The 8,676-nt window shown below is 32.4% G+C and overlaps 1 long non-coding RNA gene across 1 annotated transcript in view; it reads right to left on the bottom strand.

The window, feature by feature from the left end:
• Window positions 1-8,428, bottom strand: part of LOC111402271 — a 16,197-nt gene extending 7,769 nt beyond the window's left edge. The window contains exons 1-2 of the long non-coding RNA XR_002704206.1: window positions 8,175-8,428; window positions 7,673-7,736 (exon numbers count right to left, since the gene is read on the bottom strand). This is a non-coding gene — a long non-coding RNA (uncharacterized LOC111402271). The remainder of the gene's footprint in view (window positions 1-7,672; window positions 7,737-8,174) is intronic.
• Between the last annotated feature and the right edge of the window lie 248 nt (window positions 8,429-8,676).

The following is an 8,676-nucleotide window of genomic DNA, read 5'->3' as shown; positions in this document are numbered from 1 at the left end:
CTTCTAAAAGGGAAACAACACGATTATCTAGAAAGGTAAAACACATTAATTTTACATAGAATTGTAACTTAAGTTTAATAACACTATAAGGGAATTGGAGTTTATTAATTTGATTGAAAAAAAAAATTTAAAGTTAAGTGATTAATTAAGATTTTACCAAAAATTTTTGACAGCCAATAAAGTGAAATTAATAATTAAATACATATATAGTCCTTGTGTGGTAGGGATAAAATTCTAGATTTTTATCAAAATCAAAGTCAATTATTAATTTTAATCATATATTTCATTAAACTTACAACTTTTCAATTGCAAATTTCATCTATTTTTATAAAAAATCTCCTAAAAATATATTTTAATTCCCTTGCATGGTCCACCATTCTTGTTATCTTTGTTCCCACCATTATTGACTCATTTCAGCTGCTTTCCATATGGTATCCATATGTCAAAGGTTGATAGACATTCTTGTCTTTTTCAATTAGCAATAAAATTAGAATTCATTGGATGGTCCTATTCGGGAGTAATCAATATATTCATAATGAAAATTGATGTTGTCTTTAGAACATAAAGAGTACCATTAATGATGTGACAAATTTTGGTAGAGTTTTAGATTTTTGGGGACATTTTATTCACTATAATTACATTTTATTTAGTGCTAACTAGATAACTGTATATAATTTTGGTCAATACAATTGTTTAACTTGATTTCAATTGAAAAACTCCGTTTGATTCAATCATTTGCGCTAGTGGAGATTAATTACATAATAATCAATAAAAGGTGATCATCATTTATTTCATTAAATTGTACTTATTTACTTCAACAACTAATGACCACGTGTAATGACGATCATTCGTTAAATATCACATTCTCGGTTTCTGTCAATTTAACTAGATGAAGTTACCTTAAATAAAATAAACTTAAAGTGTAGTTACTTGATAGAAATAAAATTAAAGTGTTTATATTCAATCGAAATTAAATTAAAATGCAGTTACCTGATTAAACAAAATTAAAGTATAGTTACTTGATTGATATTGTGATAAAAGTATAGATACTGTGAATGAAATTTACATTTTAGAATTTCATTTATTGTGCCGAGTGAATAGCAATGCTACACTGCCATGGAAAATTTCAAAGACTCCATACAGGGGGATAGTTGATTGATTATCACGAAAGTTAAGCAGTATTCTATAGTTTCGATTTTTCACGAAACTATCACATTTAATCATCTTAAGAAACAAAAGTCTAACTTAAGAGTAATTTCTTGATTAAGACCATGTCCAGTTGAGATTACACATTGGTTTAGTGATTCAACAACTTTAAATATCTTCTTTCTCTAGAGGAAGATCGTATCACTTAACTAATGTTCCAACAAACATTCACACTTTAGTAAATAAAGTAAAGAATGTTTTAATTCCTCGTGCTTATTAGTTACAGCAACAAGAGCTAGTTGTAGTTGGTGAAAAAAATAATGAATGTAGAAACTAATGGGTTCTCTTTTGAAATAAAGGGCTTTGAGACCATTATACTCTCGTAGCATCATAACCCATCTTAAACTATAAATACTCTAGTTTAATTTAGAGAATAAGTGATCGATAGGAGCCTTAGTGAGCGAGACATTGTACTTGACACATGTTCAATACTAGTAAAATGTTTCGCTACTATCCCTTCTTGTTCAAATAATGCAAAACAATTGACATTTGATATCCATCACAATAACATCGAGTTTCAAAGGCAATAGCACTTGGAATATCCTTTGAATACTATGTGACATTAACTGGAGATTTTTTTGGGAGCACTCTTCAAAGAAACGACCGTAATCTTATCTTTTGGATCACTTAACAACTACAATAATTCAAGAAAATTCCCTTGATTTTTTTTTTTTACTATTTGATTTGAAAAATAATAATAAAAGCAAAATACAACATCTTTTTGCTATTGTATTCCAACTAATCGGGAATGTCATTAATTTAAAAAAGATTGAATCATTTTAATGATGAATCTTCAAAATCTTTCTTTGGACACACATGATTTTGAGGCTGATATGGACCCCTTTGTGTATATGCTCTTTGAATTTGATGTGATCCAAGAAACAAAGGCAATGAATACAAGTTCGAGCAAAGATCCGTTGATTGTCAAAAAAGGGCCGATGACTTGGTCGCGAGCAAAGAGGGTCAAAGAAGTAATGAGATTGCTCGTTCAAGCTGCATTGGATGAAACGTCAATCTTGACGAATGAAAGAACACATTTCATGTTGGGCTCGGGTGAAGATTTGAAGTGGATCAACTTGTTTCAAATAGCGGACGGAGGGCCTAAAACGGTGAACTATGTGACCGCAAAGTTCACATAAGTATGCGGTTGCATGCCTATATTTAGACAGCCAACTTGGGGATAAACTATGATCTATGCGACCACACTACAATACACTATGCATATGCATAGTTTAGCGATTTTTTTTCATTTTTCGCAAAAGCTTTTAATTCTAGTAAAACTCTATTTTTATGGTAATTTTTATAATTTTTTAGACTTTTATTCCTTTTTAATTAGGTTTTAGGAGCTTCCCATAAATATGACTCATTATTTACAATGTAAAATAACATTCATTTATATCAATTGAGAGATTAATTTTGTGAGCATATTTTACTTTCAATTCCTAGTTCTTCATTGAGCAAATTTCGAACTTATCAAGAATTACGTTCTTGTGGTGTTCAAATCATCCGGGTGAGGTTTTCGAGTCTTGTAATCAAGGGGTCAATAGATTGTCAACGATTGTTGGTTACTTTATTCAATATTCTTGAGTCAAACTCAAAACTTTGATTTTTTGATTTTCTTGGATTGTGATTCAACCTCGTGTGGGTTTTTATAACTTTAATTGCAACATAGGTTTGCGTAAGTTTATATCAGAGTTTAGGCTCCAAAAATCAAGGCTATATCCCTTTTTTGTTGAGTTCTTTTTTTTTTTCTTTTTCTATGTGTTCTTCGCATTCTTCGTCTTTTGGATCTTTAATCCATAAAAGTTCCCAAAAAACTTCAAAAATAGTTTGTGTGCTCATTTAGCATCCAAATCAGGTTTTATTTTTTTCCCTGATTTCATAATCGAATTTCTGAGTAAAAAAAATATGAAACTTCAAATACAAATTCATATTCTTTGAGTCCCGTCCAATCCAAAATTCAAGAACCTCTTTCTTGAATTAATAATAGTTCTCATTCAAAGTGTCAAAGTCCTTTTTTTTTTTTTTTTGGAGTCTTCTAAATTTATAAATCTCACTCACATTTTAGTTGAATTCTTCGAGAATAAGACTTGGATGAGTTCAGATTAGTTCTTTCAAGCACTTGGGTGAAAGCATTGAGTGAAGAAAAGGTAAGAGTGGTGAGACTAATAGAGGGAAAATGTCAAATTGAGTAATACTTGAGCGTATACATGTAAGACATATATTATTTTAGATTTAGGATGTCTGACAGAGATGATAATACATAATCTAGGAACAACAATCAAGTCAATATGTCAGAAGAGTTGATATGATAATTTAAGAGACTGTTTGAAGATGTGAAGGATAGGTTGGATGGACAAAAGCGGTTGATGGAGGGGCAAGACACAGTGCTTGCCAATTTACATAGGCGAGTTCCCAATGTAAGAAGGCAAGGGAGGTTGGAGCCTATGGTGGAGAATTGAAGTGATTATGATGTGGGTAGTGGTATAGATGAGGATCTAATAGTGGATGTCAACTTAGGGAGAGTAAGGGATAGAGGAGTTAGATGTGAAAGAAGGGGTACAGAACCTTCAAAAACTACAAAGCATCTACCAAGGGACTAGAAGTGTGGAGGACTATCATAAGGAGAAGAAAATATTGATGATTAGAGTGAATGTTGAGAAGGATAGGGAGGCCACTATGGCTCGATTTTTGAATTGTTTGAATAGGAAAATAGCTAATGTAATGGAGTTGCAATATTATGTGGAGTTTGAAAACACGCTACAAGTGGCTATGAAGGTGGAGAGGCAATTGAAGAGGAAGGAGATAGCTAGGTATCCATCAGGTTCTTGGGATTCTAATCCGTCTAGGAAATCGAAGTGGGATAACAAGGGAATGAGGCTGTTTCGAAGAGCAAAGCTAAACTACTGAATGGGAAAGAGAAAAGTGTTAGCAAGGTCACATCTAAAGGGAATCCCAGTTATCTAAGAGTCAAGACATGAAATGTTTTAGGTGTTTAGGATCGAGACACATTGCTTCTAAATGTTCTAACAAAAGGGTAATAATTTTACGAGACAATGGAGAAGTGGTGAGCGATAGTGAAGAGGACTATGGTGACATGCCGGAATTGGAAGAGGCTAGTGATGGGGAAAAGGTAGAGTGTACAGTGGGAGAGCTATTGGTTACGACTCTTAGTGCTAAAATCAAGGCGGATGACTTGGAGTAGCAAAGGGAAAACATATTCATATAATATGCTACATCATCAAGGTATGTAGCATGATTATTGATGGGGATAGTTGTACTAATGTGGCTAGCACTACACTTGTTGAAAAATTGGAGTTAACCATGCTAAAACATCTTAAACGTTACCAACTACAATGATTGAATGAATGTAGAGAGGTTAAGGTGAACAAGTGTGTGTTGATGAGTTTCTCAATTGGTAGCTACTGTGATGAAGTGATCTGTGACATAGTTCCTATGCATACCAAGCACATTTTGTTGGGTAGGCCCTGGTAATATGACAGGAATGTGATACATGATGGTTATAAAAATAGGTTTAGCTTTATTAAGGACGGGAAATCTATTACTATTGCGTCATTAACAAAGGTACAAGTGTATGAGGATCAAATTAAAATGAAAAATGAGGAAGAGAGAGAGAGAATATTGTGAGAAATTGATAGCACGAGAGAAAATAGTGAGGTGGCTGGTAATAAGAAAAAAGAGTAGAGACACAAGAACAAAAAGAAAAGAGTCTTTCGAGGGAAAAGAAATGTCAAAAGTGAATTTCTTTACAAAAGGGAGTGAGTTGAAGAGGGCATAGCTGAGAGTCAACCAATAACCTTGTTGGTCTACAAGGAGTCACTCATCAATATTGAAGACTTTAACACATCCCTCCTAGTTTGGCTACTTTTTTATTGAACACCAAATCGATTTCGTACTTGGAGCTGACATTCCAAACAGGTCAGCTTATCGAAGTAATTTCGAGGAGAGTAAGGAGCTTCAAAGGTAAGTGGAGGAATTGATGAGCAGAGGGTATGTAAGGGAGAGTACGAGTCTATGTGCCGTACCGATACTACTTGTGTCAAAGGAAGATGGAACCTGGAGAATATGTGTAAATTGTAGGGCTATCAACAGCATAACGATAAAGTATCATCATCCTATTCCTAGGATAGATGATATGTTGGATGAATTGCATGGAACATGTATATTTAGTAAAATTGATCTTAAAAGTAGTTATCATCAAATTATGTTGAGAAAAAGAGATGAGTGGAAAATTGCTTTTAAAACTAAATATAGGCTATATGAATGGTTAGTTATGTCAGTTAGACTTACTAATACACCTAGTACATTTATGCAATTGATGAATCATGTTTTACGTGTATTCATAGCAAATTTGTAGTGGTCTACTTCGATGATATCTTGATTTATAGTAAAGGCTTAAATGAGTACACGGGGCATTTAAGATGTGTTCTTTCGGTATTAAGACAAGAACAACTTTACCCCAACGTAAAAAGTATACATTTTGCATGGAAAATTGTTTTCCTTGTGTGTGTGGTTAGTGCAAAAGGAATAGAAGTAGATGAGGAGAATATCAAAGCTATTAAGGAATGGCCAATACCCAAAAGTATAATTGAGGTAAGAAGTTTTCATGGTTTGGCTAGTTTCTATTGGTGTTTTGTTAAGGACTTTAACACAATTGTCAAACCACTTATGGAAGTTGTCAAAAAAAAAAAAATGTAGGATTTAAATGGGGCATCGAACAAGAACTTGCATTTAATACTATTAAAAGTAGGTTGTAAAAGGCATCGGTTTTAGCACTTCTTAATTTTGACAAAACTTTTGAGATTGAATGTAATGCTTCAGGGGTAAGTATTGAAACTATTTTAATGCAGGAAAGAAAATCAATAACTTACTTCAGTGAAAAGCTAAGTGGGGCCATTCTCAGTTATCCTACATATGACAAAGAGTTGTATGCACTTGTTCGAGTTTTGAAAACATGGCAGCACTATCTATGACCAAAGGAGTTTGTAATTTACACAGATCATGAGTCCTTGAAGAATGCAAGATAGATGGAGTTCATCGAGACATTTTCATACGTCATTCAGTATAACAAGTTCAAGAAAATATGGTAGCTAATGCATTATAAAGAAAGAATGTATGTGCTTTAACTTCTTTACGTGCAAAATTGTTTGGATTTGAATATATTTAGAACATGTATGCTAATGACCTGGATTTTTCTAATATATACGAATCATGTGATAAAGGGCCTGTGGATAGGTTCTTTTGGGATGATGGTTTTCTATTTTGGAAAAATAAATTGTGCTCCTAATTGTTCAATGAAAGAGTTGTTAGTGAAGGAAGTACATAGCGGGGGTTTAATGAGATATTTTGGGGGTAAGAAGATCTTAGAGATGATTGGTAAACATTTTTATTGGCCAAAGATGAAAATTGATGTTGATTGAGGTTTGTAGTAGATGCATCACTTGTAAAATGGCTAATTTGCAACAAAGGGGAGATGGTCCATTTCAAGTCCTTGAAAGGATTAATGACAATGCCTACAAATTGGATCTTCTTGGTGAATATAATGTTTCGGCTACTTTTATTGCGTCTGATCTTTCTCTCTTTGATGCAGGTACAGATTCGAGATCGAATCATTTCAAAGAGGGAGGGGATGATGTGAACTAGGAGCCGCAAGCGTGAAGGTCAAGTCCAATGTCAAGCCCGAAGAAAGATCCATTGATAGTCGAGGGTGGTCCGATGACTCGAGCAAGGACGAAGTGAGTAAAAGAGGCGATGAGATTGCTCGTCAAGGCAACTATTGATGAAACCATGTTTGAGACTCAAAATGTGACAAGTTTCATGTTGGGGTCGAAGGCCTAAGAGACTTGGATCAACGTGTTTGGTTTAATTTTTTTTAAACAAAATTAAAATTTTTTTTTTTTTTTTTTTTTTTTTTTTTTTTTTTTGGTGATTCAATCTCGAGTGAATTTCATAACTTCAATTGTTACGTGGGTTCACATCAGAATTTTATCTCGAACATTAACATTATAATTTGTAATAAGAGTTTTTAATCCAGGATTCGAGAAAATTGTGCTAAATCTTTTTTATCCTGAACATATCTTTTATTCTTGTATTTGATTCCTTTTGAACATCTATTTGATCTTGAATACTTGTTTTGCAAATATTTTGCTCTGCACTTGAAAACACATATTTTCGTTTAAAATATATCTCCATGATTATTATAAAATTAAATTTAATAAATAAATGAATATTTATATTTCAACAAGAATTTTGATAATCTATTCCAATTAACAATCGTATCATAAATACACAATTCCAATATTCCTATGTCTATAATTAATTATTAAATTAAAGTAGATACCGTATTTCTATTTTCATCAGAATAAAACATAAAACATCACGATAGATAAGAATCAATTCCATAAATAATTCCAAAATCACCAAGTTAGGGAAAATTATTGCTTACTTGGAAGTAAGAATGGAGTCCACACTTTTAATGAAAATTCATTTCTCTAGAAAAACACAATTTCCTGAAATTACATGGTCACAATTTGAAGTCCATATATCATGTAAAATTAATTATCAAGAAAACTAGATGAAGAGGTTCACAAATTGGATGATTCAAAGCACAAAGTTTTGTCCCATTGTTATTGAAAATGAGTACATCAGTTTGCAATAAAAAATAAGGTTACCACCAAAAATATTATTACAAATTTAAAAGGTTCAAAATCAGTAGCGTCGGTAATACTATGTCGTATTAATTTATCTTTATGAGCCGAGCACTGTCGATTTCAGAGACCCCAAGAGTTTGTAGAGAAAGTGAAGAGATTAGAGGAATAGAAAATTAAAGGGAAAATTGTTGGACAGATTCCAAAAAATGCCTATGATTTACAATCCAATTAAAATCGAACATGAAAAATTAAAATCCATGTAATACAATTCACTTGATTAACTTTAAAATTTCATACCTGATTGAAAAATAGATGATAGAGATAGGAGATTGGAAATTGGAAATTGGAGAAGAAAGATTTATCAATTGAAGAATAAATAATAGAGATTGAAAATTGCAGAAGAATGATTTGTTTGGATTGAAGTGTTTAAAACGGGGGTGGAAAAACAGACAAAGGATAAATATAAAATTGGGACAAAAAAAATTGAAATGAATTGTGGCCACAGGTTGAGCCGTCCCTCATGTCCGGTAGCGACCAAATCAATGAGGCATTCTTGCTGCTACAATAGCTAAACCATAAGAAAGTTATAAAAATCTCCAAAATAGAATTTGAAACAAGATAATAAGACAAATTCTTACGTTTCTTTCAAGCTTATAATTGTATCAAAAACAATTAATGTCTAGTAATTATAGAATATTGAATTCTTAAATTAAAACTAATTATTGGAACTTCTAAATTTTTATTTAATTAATTAATATCAATTAATTAACCTTGAGTCAAGCCACGAGATCAACCATCC

Source organism: Olea europaea, chromosome 10 (genome assembly GCF_002742605.1).
Source record: "Olea europaea var. sylvestris chromosome 10, O_europaea_v1, whole genome shotgun sequence".
Lineage (NCBI taxonomy): Eukaryota > Viridiplantae > Streptophyta > Magnoliopsida > Lamiales > Oleaceae > Olea > Olea europaea.
The sequence above is the reverse complement of the archived record's forward strand: the minus strand, read 5'-3'. Positions and strand labels throughout refer to the sequence as shown.